The sequence below is a fragment of the Cydia fagiglandana genome, chromosome 1, assembly GCF_963556715.1.
Source record: "Cydia fagiglandana chromosome 1, ilCydFagi1.1, whole genome shotgun sequence".
Taxonomy (NCBI): Eukaryota; Metazoa; Arthropoda; class Insecta; order Lepidoptera; family Tortricidae; genus Cydia; species Cydia fagiglandana.
Genome location: NC_085932.1, coordinates 14,597,008 through 14,615,446, shown reverse-complemented (window position 1 = coordinate 14,615,446; position 18,439 = coordinate 14,597,008). Strand labels below are relative to the sequence as shown.

General features: G+C 36.3%; 1 long non-coding RNA gene across 2 annotated transcripts; it reads right to left on the bottom strand.

Moving 5' to 3' along the window:
- Nucleotides 1-16,298: 16,298 nt before the first annotated feature.
- On the bottom strand, nt 16,299-18,016 carry LOC134670803 (uncharacterized). 2 transcript variants are annotated; one of them, XR_010099133.1, is made up of 4 exons: nt 17,932-18,016; nt 17,691-17,829; nt 17,341-17,479; nt 16,299-17,230 (listed from the first exon to the last, which is right to left on the bottom strand). It is a non-coding gene; the product is annotated as an uncharacterized LOC134670803 (long non-coding RNA). The 2 variants fall into 2 exon arrangements; XR_010099134.1 differs by lacking the exons at nt 17,691-17,829; nt 17,932-18,016 and adding an exon at nt 17,582-17,627.
- Between the last annotated feature and the right edge of the window lie 423 nt (nt 18,017-18,439).

Genomic DNA, 18,439 nt, shown 5'->3' with positions numbered 1-18,439 from the left:
GGATGGTACTTGAGAGGCTTAAGGAAATGGGGTTAACTGTCAAAATGGAAAAATGTACATTTCTTCAAGAAAGAGTACATTATTTAGGATTTATCATCGATAAAACCGGTTTGCACCCGGACTCGACTAAGCTTGAGGCGATCACTAGTTTACCGACGCTACTGACGTCACGCAGTTAAAGAGTTTTTTAGGTCTCTTGAATTATTACGGAAAATTTATTCCGAATCTTAGTACCTTATTACACCCACTGCATGCGCTTTTAAAAAAAAATGTTAATTGGTCATGGAACAGTGATTGTGAACAGGCTTTTAACAATGCAAAAAACATGTTGGTTAGTGATCGCGTTTTGGCGCACTATGAGGAGGGGCGCGAGCTCGTGCTGTCTGTGGACAGCAGTTCGTATGGCGTCGGCGCGGTGTTGGCGCACCGGTACGCGGACGGCAGCGAGCGGCCCGTCACGCGCACGCTCAACGACGCGGAGAAGAACTACAGCCAACTCGATAAAGATGCCTTGGCCATATTTTATGGGGTGACTATTAAACATCACCAATATTTGTTTGGGAGGCAGTTCTTACTCCGCACGGATCACAAACCACTTATGTATATTTTTGGGGAAAAGAAAGGCATTCCACAGACGGCGGCCAGTCGATTACAGCGCTGGCGGGCTATGATTATAAAGTCGAATTTGTTAGGTCCGCGGACAACGGCCCGGCGGACAGTCTGTCTAGGCTTCCATTGTCACACGAGCTTCGCCCCCCCCCCCTGAGACTTCGTGTTTTAATATGTTGGAAACTATGCCCATTAATTTTAAAGATGTGGCTAATGAAACAAAAAAAGATCCTTTGTTATGTAAGATTCTAGGTTACATAATGTTCGGTTGGCCATTATCCCCTAATAGAGAGGAAGAAAAACCTTTCTTTATTCGTAAGGACGAATTATACGTGGACTTAGGGTGTATTTTATTCAAATATAGAATCGTAATTCCCACAAAATTACGCAGTGATATTTTAAGGGAAATCCACACGGGTCATTTAGGCATTAACAAAATGAAAAGCTTAGCTCGTAATTACATTTATTGGCCTAACATGGATGCCGACATCGAGGCGACGGCGCGCGCATGTACCGCGTGCCGCGCGGTTCGGGACGCGCCCGCGCACGCGCCGCTCCACCCGTGGGAGTTTCCTTTACACCCGTGGAGGCGATTGCATGCCGATTTTTTTGATTGTGCTAATAGACGTTTCCTTATTGTTATTGACGCTCATTCCAAATGGGTAGAAGTTTTGCTAATGTCAGGAACGACCGCGGGGGCGACAATAAAAGCTTTCCGTTCAATATTTGCGAGATTTGGCTTGCCCTCTCAATTAGTCACGGATAATGGCCCGCCATTTTCTTCGGAGGAATTTAATACGTATTGTAACAGAAATTCGATAAGACACACCACATCGGCGCCATATAGACCGCAGGGTAATGGGGAAGCCGAAAACGCGGTAAAAACAGTAAAAAAAGCAGTTAAACGGGCAGTTATCGAGGGGGTAGACATTGTAGAGGCGTTAAGTCGATTTTTATTCCAATATAGGAACAGCGAGCATGCCACCACGGGTGTGGCACCAGCCGTGGCACTACTCGGGCGGCGGCTGCGCGGGCGTCTCGACGCGCTGCGCCCTGACCCCGCGGCCGCGGCGCACGCCGCGCAGAGCAAGCAGGCCGCGGCAGCCGGCGGCCAGTACCGGCGGTTCCACGTGGGGCAGCCAGTTCTGGCGCGTGATTATACTAAAAAGGGCGAAAGATGGTCTGAAGGCCAGATTACTGCGACCACGGGTCCAGTATCGTACAAAGTGGACGTAGGAAACGATGCGATTTGGCGCCGGCACCAAGATCAAATTATTCCGTTGAGAGGAAATAATAATACTACTAGGTTTTCATTGTCACGCGCGAGTATGTTACCGGCGGACACGAACTCTGGCGAGACGAATGGCGCCGGTGAGGGATCGATGTCGGAGGTGGCTGGCGAGCCCGCAGGGGTTAGTAAGGAGACTAATAGGGATAGCGCTGCTGACTTCACCAAGTCAGCGGAGGAGTCAGAGGCCGAGTCTGACTACGAGTACGGGGACGCGGTAGACACTGACAGGTTGCCGGGTGAAGACAATGACGAGCGCCCCGCGGGGCACACAGCCCCTTCCGCTCGAAGCATTCGGGCCCAACGTAGGGCTAACAAAAAGCTTACCATAATTGAGCCTGATCGAACCTAAGGTTTAATCAAGACAATAATAATAGTAACAAAAAAGTAGTTAAGTATAGATTTAGTCATTGTCATTAAGTATAGATTGATAAACAAATAAATTTTTTTTTTTGTCAAGATATTTAGCACAAGCCTATTTTTCTGGAACCGGCGTATCAAACGCATACACTTTAGTAAGGTAATTTATTACAAGTAATTTACAACATTTAACGGACGTTCACGGAAAACATAGGCTTTTCCTAAGTATGCACAGTTAAAGTGTATTATTAATCCTAGCATGTACTTATTTTATTAGATTTGCCTTCCGATGGTGGGAGGGATATATATATGGGGTAGATAGGTACTGTTATATGTATAAAAATAATTGAAGGTCAAATTCACACGAAATGATGTTAATTACAATAGTGATTATTTAAAGGCTATGTCTTGATTTGGTGGTGGGATGTGTAGGGTATGCCAACAATTGTAACATATCGGGTAGATGCATAATAAAGTCAGTTAGTGCCCAGCTTGCGTTTTACTTAATACTTTCCACGCTGCAGCAAAAGCAGCGACCGAAAATTTGTTGCCTAAGTACTAAATCTCAGCACCTATACGACAAATCTTATGAGAAGTGCATGGCGTGGAGATTGGAGCACAAAACTTCGTCATTCTCTGAAAACGTCTTTGGTGTATTTTCAAAGACTAATTGGAAGCACCGGATCAGATCTATCTTTTAAGCAAGGTTGGTATATGTTATAAAAATTTTTGATACACAGTACAACGAGCTATATTTATGTACATTTTATATTTTTGCATTGAAGCTGAATATTATTTAATTCTCCTTTTTCTTGTTACAGGTTGCAGTAATATTTGGTATTATGGGTGCTTGTCGCATACAAGAGCTACATACATATAGTAATACCTACTATCCAAAATTTACATTGACATTTTCATAAATAAAATTTTGTTTATAATTTTTTGTATTTTATTTAATATTGCCTACTCATAGAAAAAGCATTGTATGCAACGTTGTATAAGTAGTCAAAAAATGCTCATGGCGTATTTATTAACAATGTTCGCCTTCGGCTCACATTGTTACCCACGCCACTCACATTTTTTGACCCATCTTATAAAACTGTTGCATAAAATACTATTACTTTTATCGTGCCCTTATGCCCTCTTTATATTGATTGACGTGTTTAGCAAAAACTTCATAATAACGCGCGCCATTTGATACTTTTATCTTTACCATCTCCATATCAGACCTTGACTTTAAGAGTCAACGACTTTAATTTACAGTGGCTAATCGTAATCATAAATTAGGTCGATATGTTATGTCGGTTTATTATATTTCTTTAAAGATGACTCACGCTATATTGGTCCGGATTCGAGACGAGACATCCGACTTTTCAGAAAACATCACGTGATCACCTATGCCCGGATCCGGACCGTTCTAACGTAAGTCATCCGTAGTTTAGTAGTAAAGATTATAAGTAGTACCTAACATTCATCGTCATCAACTAACAACAAAAAGTGCTGCTCTTGAAAAATCTCCTTAGCCCGGGGTCTGTGCTTTAAATGAATTTATAATTTGCGCCGGCCGCAGCAATTAGAGTGCTCCCGCATCGCCTCGGGAACGAATTTAAATGTTAAATCAGAAGTCGTTTACGGGAACAGCCCACGAACCCACGTTATGGTTTCTATTATTACGTATAGGGACTGCACGACTGCTGTTTAAAAAAATTAGGACGTCAATTTATAAAATAAGCGTTCTTAAGGGATCAAGGTCATATTCTGTGACTGCAGCAGTAACTTTGCAACAGTATCGCTGCGACAGACACTATCTGAATGTCCCATTTTATAGTTGCAGCTCCTTGATAAAATAAGTGACGGTTTGAGCGTTCTAATTGGACTGTCACCTTAATGATAACATTCCATTTCTAACCGCAGCTGCACTCCCGGTACTGAACGCGTCGCTGTCATTGTCAATTTCCATAGTAAAATGAACAGTATTGCAGCTGTCGTTGGAAACTGACTGTCACTTTTATGCGACAATGACAGTAGAGATGTAGTGCATAATTATTATACATATCATTCTCACTGAAACTCCGAACGCATCTTGCTATTTCAGTTAGTCTTGGTACAACAAGTACGTACTGACATTGACTGAACTAGGATGACAAATACGAACATGGTAAACAATTATGCACTACATCTGTAACAATTTGTCCAGGAAATTAACAGTGGCATCGCCTGCGTCAGTACTTCAGCTGCAGGAGCGGTGCAGTCGCTATCCAAATGTAATTTTTACACGAGGAGGTGCGTACGAGCTAGCAGTAATTACTAGTGGTACTTATAAAAAGTTGTGTCATGAATGATATTACCACAGAACCTCTACGAAAACCGAAGGAAGGGCTTGAACCCCGATGGGTATCTCAGTGTTTCTTGTTTTTACGATTTAATAGGTATCTCTTTACCGAACAATCTATATATACTTTATCGGTTGTATAAAAAAAATACAGAAAATTACACGTATAATTTTATTATTAAAAGCACAAGCAGGCAAAGTAAGCGCGGCAATATTAATTACCTTCGGTCACCGAATGTCTTAAGGCAACTTGCCGGTAATTATACGATGTTGTTAAAAGCTATTCGTAATAACATAGCGTCTTATTAAAATCCCATCGTGTAGACGAGAATAGAACAATATAGTGCGTGATATACCATTTATTATTTACCTACTAGTATGTTTAATTATTGCTGATTAAGCAATAATGCTGCTTAAATACGATGCTTAGATACGATACTGGCAACTGAGATATTTTATTCTAGATAAATTCTAATTGTTTTTTAAAACAAATTCAAGGAAAAAAATCTTATACAACAATAACCTACAATAAACATAATTTTCAATGAATCTCAGGTTTAACACCCGCAAGTTTTTTGCTGAACTACACCATTACCTACTTACTTACCTACTAGTAACTTTTCGAATAAATTTCCTTGTTCTTGATTCTTGTTAGTCAAGTCGTGGATGGCAGCAACTGCCCCAAGTCTTCCAAATTATCAATCGGATGTAAATTAGAATAAATGTAAATTAAAATAGGAATTTCATATGCAAAGTTTGAACCGTTTACGGCCGAAATTAGGTGTTCTAAATTGATACAGAATATTTTTGAAATTGGAAGGAATCGTGACTGTAACCTTTTTTATTTTTAGGGATCCGTGATCGTAAAAATTAGTGTAAAGTGTGTAACAAAATATACAAAGTTACTTTTGGCCGTAAGTAGGCTATTATAGGCTAAAAAATAGTTTTAACTACTATAGAAATACACGAAATGTAACAAACCTGATTACATTACAGACCTGATATACCTTAGTCTCGTGTATAAAGCACATAGACTCGTGTATTGCGAGAGAAGTAAATAGTATGAACACTTTTAAAAAATTGTATATTTAGGTAATCAACATACGTATCTACGTATGTTAAGTATTAAATACCTATTCATCTAAATAAGAGTACAAGTACTTACAAGAACGTTACCAATTGAACCAGCAATATTAGTCCATAACACGTTCGGCTTTTTGTTAATAAGGTTTTCTCTGGAATCCTCACGTGTATTTTAATGTCTGTACACTGTTAAAAATATTCAGGGAATTTTACATAATTTTAGGGCAACTTTCGTTGCCCTAACTTTTCTGTATTTTTACATAATTATGTAATTTTACAAGGCGTAGGTAATTTTACATATCGACCTGATTTCATTATTATGTAATTTTACATTTATGTAATTTTACATAATCAAACAAATTGACGGTTATGTAAAATTATATTTATGTAATTTTACATAATCATGCTGTCAGATATGTAAAAATCTCACTTATGTAATTTTACATAATCTGTAAAATTTCATGTATGTAATTTTACATATACGTAAAATTTCACTTACGTACTTTTACATTTTTTTCGGTAATATTACAGAGTAATTATGTGTTTTGTTACAAATTTCGTATGTATAAATACATAAAGTTTGTGTATTAGTAATGATTTTTATGTATGATTACATTTTATTCAGTAATATTACCGAATTATTATGTATTTTGTTACAGATTTCGTCTGTAAAATTACACCAACTTCATGTATTATTAATGTTTTTTTGAGTATTTTTACTTTTTATTCGGTAACATTACACAATTATTATGTGTTTTGATACAGATTTCGTATGTAAAAATACATTAGGTTTTTGTATTATTAATGATATTTTATGTATATTTACATTGTATTTGGTAATATCACAGAATTAATATGTGTTTTATTACAGATTTCGTATGTGAATTTACACAAAGTACATGTATTATTAATGATTTTTTTAAGTATTTTTCCTTTTTATTCGGGAATATTACCGAATTATTATGTATTTTGTTACAGATTTCGTCTGTAAAATTACACAAACTTTATGTATTGTTAATGTTTTTTTAAGTATATTTACTTTTTATTCAGTAATATTACCGAATTATTATGTATTTTGTTACAGATTTCGTCTGTAAAATTACACCAACTTCATGTATTATTAATGTTTTTTGAGTATTTTTACTTTTTATTCGGTAACATTACACAATTATTATGTGTTTTGATACAGATTTCGTATGTAAAAATACATTAGGTTTTTGTATTATTAATGATATTTTATGTATATTTACATTGTATTTGGTAATATCACAGAATTAATATGTGTTTTATTACAGATTTCGTATGTGAATTTACACAAAGTACATGTATTATTAATGATTTTTTTAAGTATTTTTCCTTTTTATTCGGGAATATTACCAAATTATTATGTATTTTGTTACAGATTTCGTCTGTAAAATTACACAAACTTTATGTATTGTTAATGTTTTTTTAAGTATATTTACTTTTTATTCAGTAATATTACAGAATTATTATGTGTTTTATTACAGTTTGCGTATGTGAATTAACCACAAACTTTATGTATTTTTAATGATTTTTGAGTATTTTTCCATTTTATTCGGTAATATTAATGATACAATTTATGTATTTTTACATAAGAAAACTGTGATTTTAAATATGGGCAAGGTAAAATTACTTGTTGTTTGTGTATTATTACCTGTAAAATTAGGTAATATTTCATGTTATTAGGGGATATTTTTCTGTAAAATTCAATACAAATTCTGTACATTTACGGTAATTCTCCGGATTTAGTTATTAATTAGTTAGTTTTTTTTTATGTAATTAATTAATGCAGCCTGTCTGCAGACTGCATTTATTAAAATACATAAGAAAACAAATACCAACTTGCCAATAGCAAAATCCTGAGAATTATCGATAGCATGTGAATGTACAAAATTTGTATAGAATTCTTTAGGAAATATCGCCTAATAACATGTAAAACGAACTAATTTTATCAGTTATCAGTTAATTTTATCATAATATACAAACAACAAGCAATTTACAGTTTGGAGGTTATTTAATAAAAAACAAAATTACAAAGAAATAAATTTATTGAAGTTCTTGCACTAAAATGATAGAGCACACGTCTACATGCATATCTACATGCATAAACACACATACCACGCAGAATTTTATTAGTTTTATAGCAACATTGCGAGTTAAACACTTATCTAACTTAGATTAACTTAACACTAATTTGTAAACTACTTGAAATCAAACAATCAAAGCATTTTCGCACGTACTATAGCCGGAGAGCTAGCCACGGAAAAAGGTATGCAATTTATAGAGCAACGAAATCCCTATAGTTAGTGTGCCATACCATCATTATTAATTAATCCGGGCGCCTGGCAGCTTTTCAGCGGTGGGTGCGGGAGTGGATGGGAAACAAAGGGGTTGTAAAATCAATTGAAGGTGTGCAATTTATAGAGCTCTGTGTTTGGTGTGATAGGTATAATAGCTAATTATGTATTTAATTCAAATATAACAAAGCAAGGCGTTTTATTCGGGGGAAAAGTAGTGCCAGGTGCCAAGTGCCAGGCCAAATTGCACCTGACTCACAATTGCTTTACGCATAGTGTCTTGAGTCTTCTACTTTTTCCTAACACTTACCTAGGCGTAATTGAACAGTGTAGTACTATTATTTATTCTGTGACAGAGTACAAAAAGTAGAAGACATACGACACTATGCGTAAAGCAATTGTGAGTTAGATGCAAATTGCTCGTGCTCTTCGACAGGCGCACAAAGGATTGTGTACTTTCATCATCTGGCACTACTTTTCCTCCAAATAAAACGCCTGGCATTGTTATATTTGAATTAAATACATAATTAGCTATTATATCACACCAAACACAGAGCTCTATAAATTGCACACCTTCAATTGATTTTACAACCCCTTTGTTTCCCATCCACTCCCGCACCCACAGCTAAACAGCTGCCCGGATTAATTAATAATGATAGTATGGCACACTAACTATAGGGATTTCGTTGCTCTATAAATTTCATACCTTTTTCCGTGGCTAGCTCTCCGGCTAAGTACGTGCGAAAAAGCTTTGATTGTTTGATTTCAAGTAGTTTACTTTAAGGGGATCGTCAATAGTCTATGCTTAATCGAATTTAAACTTTCGTGAGACATAATATATTATAAAATATTTATATCACAACGGTTATACACTTACGTGAATTATTTGTCGCTATACTGGCGACATGTTTCGGGCCCTTCGGGGGTCCCTCATCGACTCGAGTGTTCGCAGTGCGCAGTGCACGGAGTGCAGCCGCCGCCAGTAGCGACAAATAATTCACGTGAGTGTATATAACAGTTGTGATAATAATTGTACCCCTCTGAGTGATATACCTATAGCTTTTACAGTGTATCACACATGTACAGATAGGCAGACTGTTTTTCAACAGTCTAAAGTATTTAGGAGCCCGTTCGCTAACACCTTATAATAGGTTATAATACATATAACATTTGATTATCTGTATGCGGCGCTTATGTTGCAAAGCCCGACTTTATACTGGTAACTCAAGAAAAAAAAAAGTGAATGGATCAACCCCGCTTCTCGGAGCGATCACGTGCCACCTTTAGGCAGTAAGGGCGGCGATTGCCCATACCCCATGGTCTAGGAAATTGGCCATCTTAAAAGCAGAGACTAGTAAAATAAAGACTGCCAATGGGCCGTATGAATAAAGAAAAGTATAAGCATTCACTTCTATACGTATTAAATGCGTCAAATTTGACAAAAAGATACATGGTCAAATGCTAATACTTTAAAAGTTTAAAGCTAAGCAAAACGATTTACTCCGGGCCTTTTGCTCATTTCAATCATATGAATAAAGTACTCGAATGACAGCCAAAGCATTCGCTTCAAACGCAGTAATTCACTTCAGAGTAGAAGGTAAAGGATATCCATAGATGAATAAAGTATAAATGCTTAGCTTATACCTTCTTTTGAAGTGACTTCTTATACCTATAATCACAAGGATTTACTTTTTTTCATACGGCCCCATGTCTATACATTGTCGCGTTTCCATTAAAATAATGAACCTGCTGTAGCTAGTTTCACTATAGAGAGGTATCTGGGTGCGGAGCCTACGAACAATCGTTAACGCTCCGTAGCGAACGAAACGCAACCGTCAATGTTGCACTAGTGCTAGAGAAAGATGACTACGATACGCTACGGAGCGTTAACCATTGGCACATTGGCTACGCGCTCTGTACTGCTTAACACAATATAATATAATAATATGCACTCAATGAATTTCCTACAGACGGTGCCAATGTGTTAAGCAGACGTCTAGTTATAAGTGTCAAACGAAATTAATGGTACAGAGACCTCTCTATAATAATTGTACCCCTACCTACCTATAATAATTGTATCTACCGCAGGCTCATTATTTTAAAGGAATGCGACACTGTATATAACTAGATATTGAAGGCAGTCTTTATATTTACTAGTCTCTAAAAGCCAATGTGGGAAAAAATTGGTGGCGGACCCGCATATCAGCTTAAATGGTCTATAAGTTTTACAAACCTGGTGTGTGAGCTGTGTCACCTGCGGGCAACACGAGCCCTGCAGAATAATGTACTTCAACAATGTAACCATCCTGGTTATTACAGTAACATATAAAATGATATAATTAAAAGCTAACAGCAATCCAGTACATAAATTATATCTTATGTACATTAGTCTTATAAAAGTTTCGGTTAATAAGGCCTATGTGAATCACGCAATAAAACCTATACCATTTCAAGTAACGAATTGTCTGAAAATGTTTGTTACTGACATTAATAAAATTATAGTTCGTTTTTTTTTAGCATTAGAAAGAACTTGCAAGAAGGTAAGCGATCTTGACATGTCTTTTAATTGAAAAACGCTTTTTAAAAATCATAAACTATTACTTATGAAAGCAGAAGAATATGAATGATCGTATTAGATTCATAATTGTTACATATTTGCCGTGACTTATTTTTAAAACGTGTTTTTCAATTAAAAGACGCATCAAGATTGTTTACCTTTTTTCTAATGCTAAAAAAACGAACTATAGAGATGCAACGGATAGTTGTTTGGCCGGATACCGGATAATGGATGTTCGGCCTGATCATCGGCCGAATATTCAGTATCTCCTCTAACAATACCTATACTGGCCACTCGTCAAGAATATGTGTTAAGTACGGCAGGACGTGTCGAGTTCTGAGTATATATATGTCGCAGTAAGATAGATATGGCCGTTATATAGTTATAACTCTAGGGATATAATTATATGACGTAACATAGTTATATGAAAGCGATTCATTACTATCTTAATAGGTATATAACTATAATACGGCTTTAGTTTAGTGATATAGTTATATTACTGGATTAAGTTAGTGAAATAATTGTAAGTAGAAGTGCAGCGGTGCGGCGGAGGTATAGTTATATCCCTAGGGATATAGTTATATGCCGTATAGTACGTAACTACGTATTATAATCATATTCCTAGTAAGATAGTAATTGTAGGTATTAGGAGTACGGCAGTGCGGCGGAGGTTTAGTTATATCCCTAGGGATATAGTTATATGCCGTATTATAATCATATTCCTAGTAAGATAACTATTATATATATTTTCATGCTGCTATTTTTAAGGGTTTATGAGGCATTGCGATCGATTCACGAAAGCTGGCGCGAGATTTGACAGAATTTCAATGAAAATAGCTGTCACTCAGTAGAAATCTCGCGCCAGCTTTCGTGAATCGACCTGTACTTTTACGTAATATTGCAAAAAAGTATTATACGACATATAACTATATCCCTAGGGATATAACTATACCTCCGCCGCACCGCTGCACTCCTACCTACAATTATTTCACTGAACTCAATCCAGTAATATAACTATATCACTAAACTTAATCCAGTAATATAACTATATCACTAAACTAAAGCCGTATTATAGTTATATACCTATTAAGATAGTAATGAATCGCTTTCATATAACTATGTTACGTCATATAATTATATCCCTAGAGTTATAACTATATAACGGCCTTATCTATCTTACTGCGACATATATATATACAATTCAACTATATAGTGATTTATCTCTCTCCTTTTGATTCGGTCAAATTGTGTTTTTTGAAAAACACATTATATCCAGCTGAAAATGAATGTAGTGTGATACCATTGGGTATGGTGCTTTACGCACACTAGTGTCCCTACTTTCATTGACACTTTTTTCCTATATTGTATACTTTCCCCAAAAAATAAAAATATGTCAACCGGGACACATTTTATTCTAAAAGGGGGAGTTGCATCAGGGGGAGGGGCCTGGAAAAAAGTGTCAATGAAAGAAATAACCCTTATTAAATTCTCAACAAAAAAGGTATTTTATTCATTTTGTTGATATGGTGCACCATATTCATGTTATAGCTAGATGAACTTCGATAAAATTTTACCGTTCAACAAGCTGGTTTTCTCCATACGATTTCTGACCGTCTAGCATGAGTTGCGTTCTCGCGTGCGAGTCCATACTTAAAATCGCGCACGAGAACACAACTCATGCTAGACCGCCTGTCATTGCAGTACTATCACGTATTATTATGTTACATATATTCAACTTCAACAAGTTAATACATGAATATGGTAAGTCTTACCAAACAGTTGCATGTAACTTTTTTTGTACAAATTTGATTAAGGATTATTTCTTACCTTGACACTTTTTTCCAGACTCTAATACTTCCCTCAAAAAATTAAAAAAAAAACCATCAACCGGGACATATTTCATGCTAAAAAGGGGGGTTGTGTCAGGGGTAGGGGAGGGGACGCTAGTGTGCGTAAAGCACCATACCCAATGCTATCATACTACGTTCATTTAACGCTGGCTGTAATTGTTTTTCTTCCCCATACATTAGAACATAACGGGTTATACCCGCTAGTTACCACCAAATTCTTACAGTGGTAACTATGTACTGGGAATTTTTTTCCCAGTAGTTACCACCAAAATTTTGTTAGAGTTAAATACTAATAAAAGTACAGTATAAAATACAGGTTGTTTTTTTTATAGTCACCTGCATTAATTTACGGGGATGTAAGTCATACTGAACAACTTTTACTATGGAACCAAAGGCGAAAAAAAATTGACTCTCCCATACAAATATCAACATCAATTTTTAAGTAAATTTATGTTTTAATCAATTATTATAAATTGATTAGTGTTTCACCAAACCGAGTTGGTGGTAACTATATACGGAGAAATATTTTTCCCAGTAGTTACCAGTGGTAAAAGGTGGGGGAAAAATTCTCAGTAGTTACCACTGGTAAGAACTTGGTGGTACCTAGTGGGAATAACCCAACATAACTTGACGGAATCATTTATGGAAGAACAATTTAAACATTCCACTCACTTGCTCGCGCACTTATTTCGAACCTAGAAATGAGTCCGCGCGAAAGTTCACTACAAAACAGGTCGAAAACTGCACAAATGCGCACCTGAAAAACAGAAATGTAGGTGTATTTCCGCCGGCCGCAGACCGAATATTCGGCCGATCGTCAGGCCGTACATCCAGTATTCGGGATCGGGCCAAACAACTATCCGTTACATCAATAGTTCATTACGTACAAAGCCCTAATAAAATATTGAAGAGAGGTAGTATTACGTGACAAGTGACGATACCTTATCTTATAGGATCAAGAAAGAATTCAAATCATCGAAATAATGAGTACGGGCTGCAAGGAATGGCCCAGTGATGCTTGAAGCAACGATTTTTTAGACGAAGATATGCCTTACAATATATTTATAATTATGAGTCATATATATGTTTATAATTATGAGTCTTTTAAGTAGCACGTAAAATATATAGTGCCTAATAAATTATTATTGATGGGTATGTACTACTCGACACGAAAATAAATTAGGAAAAATATGTTCTTTAAAAAAGAGTGTACAGATGTGTGTACTATATCAACTATGAAGTCATTTTTCAAAAATATATACAGGGTGATTTCAGGGTCGTGATCCAGAACCACTTTTTGTGACTCTGTAAATGATCCACATTATCGTATGGTAGTATTTGATTAAAAGATAATTACTTTAATTATTCTTATTTTTCAAGTAAAATTATTGTTATACTAAGTAATTATGGTCACCCTATGACTTTTGACATACGCTGTATGGAAAGCGACAAGATGTCACATTGAGTAGGGTCACCAACTTGTATGCAAAAATGTTTTTTCCTACTTGTCATCTGGAAAATCATCATCATTATTGGTGAAAAACAATAATTAACAACATCAAAAAGCTCATCTTTGGATTCTGTATGATGTCTGGCTCTCTTGCTCCACGACCCCGAAATCACCCTGTATAGGTATATAAACCCCTATAACGGAAACCTATGTGTGTTAATAATAGTGTGGTAGCCTGTTCCTATTATGGTCTAAGATCCCACATATACAGGGTGATCAATCCAAATGGGTCAGTATGGAGAAGTCAGAAACTATGAGAGATAGCGAAATCTGTTCTTAGGAACCATGGCTTCGATTTTAGATTTAATAATAATGGCATTCAATTTTTTTTTTATCTATCATACATAACCGGGATTCGAACATGGTCAATATTCTTGTTGTTTGTTTGTATGGCAACTTTTAAACGATGCGTGATAAGGTGGGAGGTGCTCGACCAAATATCATATAGGGCCCCGAGACAAAACAAACTACATAAAAAAAAATCAAAATGGCCGACATTTTTTTTAATTTTTTCAAGTTGGTACGAGCGCACTGAGATTTGGCATGCGGCGAGCCTAGGGGCCCAAGATTACCATGTCAAAATTTTTGTTTGAAAAAATCCAAAATGGCGGCGGACACGGGCAAAGTCAAATAATCTCCAAGTAGGTTAAGCGAGTCCGAAGGCCTTAGCCCGGAGCCTTAAACACGACCCAACACTTTTCCTATTGAGCGTCGCGTTTTGGGAGTCGGGGTGGAGGCTCCGGGCCTTCGGCTGTCTGCCGGGGTCGGCTTTCAGCCTCCCGGCCTGAAGCTGGCCCTTCGGGCTCGCTTAACCTACTTGGTAATTTGACTTTGCCCGTGTCCGCCGCCATTTTAGATTTATCCAAAATGTTTTTTTTGACATGCTAATTTTGGGCCCCCAGGCTCGCCGCATGGTTCCTAAGAACAGATTTCGCTATCTCTCATAGTTTCTGAATTATACTGACCCATTTGGATTGATCAACCTGTATAAGCACCCCCCACCTATTACGCATCGTTTAAAAGTTGCCATACAAACAAACAACAAGAATATTGACCATGTTCGAATCCCGGATATGTGTGATAGATTAAAAAAAAATTGAATGCCATTATTATTAAATCTAAAATCGAAGCCATGGTTCCTAAGAACAGATTTCGCTATCTCTCATAGTTTCTGACTTATACTGACCCATTTGGATTGATCACCCTGTATAGTCGACCTTCACCAATCTGTCTGACGGATGAAACTATGAAAATATGAAAGAAAATATGTTCCAGAACATAAATAAATAGGGTTACCTAAAGAAATATGGTCAAGGCTAATTTTAATAAAATTTTTGAAAAAAAAAATTTTCGGCAAATTTCACCGATTTGTCTGACGAACGAAATAAGTTTCAATGGAAAGTAAACAGGGTTGCCTGCGAAAATCCGGTCAGAAATAAGGGTTGCCAGGCTTTTAATTAAAATAAGAAGGGAAGACTTTTAGCGATAACTCATAAACGGCTTAACTGATCAAGTTTGTTTTAATTTTATTTGATTTAGTTTTTTAAACACTATTTTCATTTTTTTCATATTATTTGGACAGATGGTTCAAAAGTTAGAAGGAAAAACCGTTTTTTTTTTCTAAACGATTAGTTCGATATAGGGTTACATACATTTTTTTTCTTGTTTTTTCGTTTGATACCAGTGTTGTAAGATGATATTTGATATGAGTTTTAAAATAAATAGGGTTTTCAAAAAAAAACATGAAAATAGTGCTTAAAAAACTCACTACATACCACCAAGTTATTACCAGTGGTAACTACTGGGATTTTTTTTCCACCTTTTACCACTGGTAACTACTGGGAAAAAAAATCCCACTAGTTACCACTAACTCGGCTTGGTGGAATTTTATTCCCAGTAAGTAGTTACCACCTAAATATTGTTAGAATTCAATACTTATAAAAACAGTAAAAATAGTATAGTATAAATGTAGCGTGCTGTAATACATGAAATTAAAAATAGCCTTGACCGTATTTCTTTAGGTAACCCTATTAATTTATGTTCTGGAACATATTTTTTTTCATATTTTCATGCTTTCATCCGTCAGACAGATTGGTAAAGGTCGACCATATGTGGGATCTCCTACTATTAGTTTTTTTGTATCAGCATCTCTGTCATAAAGTTGTGAAAATTTGTCACACAAATCCCGTGCAATCACTCTGCAAGCTGATCTTGGTGTTACTTTTGATTCTTGGAAGAGTTCAGGTTCCGTCACACAGGCGCGTTTTCAGGGCGGGGCGTGAGCGTTTTGTACAATAAATTTTACAATAAATGAGTTTTTTTTTATATACAAATACTTAAATACATAGAAAACACCCATGACTCAGGAACAAATATCTGTATCATCATACAAATAAATGCCCTTACTGGGATTCGAACCCAGGACCATCGGCTTCGCAGGCAGGGTCACTACCCACTAGGCCAGACCGGTCGTCATACATACATGTAAATTAGAATGTTGTAACCGATCAGGTGATCACTAATTACTTAATATGTTAAACAAATTTCTGTATGTAAGTGTGACTTTTCAAGTTAGCGCTATGGCGTACAATGTAATTAAATATTTGCTTAATAGAGTCAGACTGTGAAAAGTCTGCAGTGATTTTGATAGCCCACGCAGTGCAAGTGTCATTTTAAACGTCAAACTTCTATGAAATTATGACGTATAAATAACACACTGCGTGGGCTATCAAATCCGCTGCAGACTTTTCTTGGTGCGACTCTACTACCATTCACATAGATATATGAGAGAGGGTATAACAAGTTTGTATGTATTTACATAGAGGTATATCGGCACGAATAGATCTAATTAAGTGACAGAAAATAGGCCTCTATCTACAATCTACATACCTAATTGGATACTGTTTAGCAAAAATATTAATATGTCAAACCACATTGATTTTGCAATATGTCAACTTCAAGCGTCTAATTTTTAAATTGACATCACGACTTTAAATCTTACCAGTAAAAGATAGAATATTAAATGCAATAAATAGCATTTCATTTTTAGTTGTACCACTGTTCATGATAAGCAACGATGTTACTGCAAAATAAATGTGGTTTGAGTCAGCACATTAATGCTTAACAATAGGTATCCAATTATAGTCTATTCTACAATACACTACATTCTACAATTACACAAAAAATATTTCATTACGAAAAGTCAAATTAATTTAGATTTACTCACCATTTTCAATAACATTTTCTATTGTTGGGTCCATTATTTGAACCGCTTTTTTGATTTTTTGATCTACAGACCAAATTTTTATAACAGGCATGTTTTACTGTGAAGGAATAACACAATTTATTAGTGTTGGTGACTATTTAATTAACCTACAAAATCAAGCATGTACTAATATCGTTTTAAATTTAGATGTAGCTAGTAAATACTTACATTTTTTTAATGGCATACGACGAGTGCTCCAAGATTTGCAGATCTGGTCTGATCTACCCTGGACGTGGACACGATATCAACTGAACTTCGTAAAGGACGCTGAGGAAACCGTTAGAAAAAGTTGAACCGCGAACCCTTTCTGGAACAATCATATTAAGTACATAACGCTTTAAGGTCTAATGCAGATTTCACTAGATATTCGATGCAAGAAAGTAAAGGTATATCTAATACTTATATTTACCAGTTTTCTTCTATGCTATCTCCAATTTTACACGTTTACACAATTAACCTACAAAATCAAGCATGTACTAATATCGTTTTAAATTTAGATGTAGCTAGTAAATACTTACATTTTTTTAATGGCATACGACGAGTGCTCCAAGATTTGCAGATCTGGTCTGATCTACCCTGGACGTGGACACGATATCAACTGAACTTCGTAAAGGACGCTGAGGAAACCGTTAGAAAAAGTTGAACCGCGAACCCTTTCTGGAACAATCACATTAAGTACATAACGCTTTGAGGTCTAATGCAGATTTCACTAGATATTCGATGAAAGAAAGTAAAGGTATATCTAATACTTATATTTACCAGTTTTCTTCTATGCTATCTCCAATTTTACACGTTTACACGAGTACTACTTTCTACGCACAGCGAGCGCCATTTTGAAGTGAACAACTGCGCACCAACGCAGCTGCAGAAGGCCTAACGCGAACCACGTTCGACGTGTTGCCTCCCTGTCACACTTACGTACAAATTCACAGGTGCGGCAGAGAGGCAACACGTCGAACGTGGTTCGCGGTAAGCCCTCAGGTGCGTGGCGTGGGGTGCGCTTCATGGTGCGCTTGACTAGCGATCGCGTGATCCATGTAGCTTGCGCGCCATTCGCGCGCGTAAAAATAGTGATCCGTGATTGGGTGTGTTCCAGTGCCGCACAAAATTCGTCCAATCCGCGAGTGCTAACGGTTATGAATTCATATTTGGGGTTGCCGTGCTTAAAAAGATTTATAGTTTATTTTTCGAAATTAATAATTAGGTACACAATTTTATCAATAATAATTGCTGACATTGGTACATAATAACATCGTAAGTTTTGTTG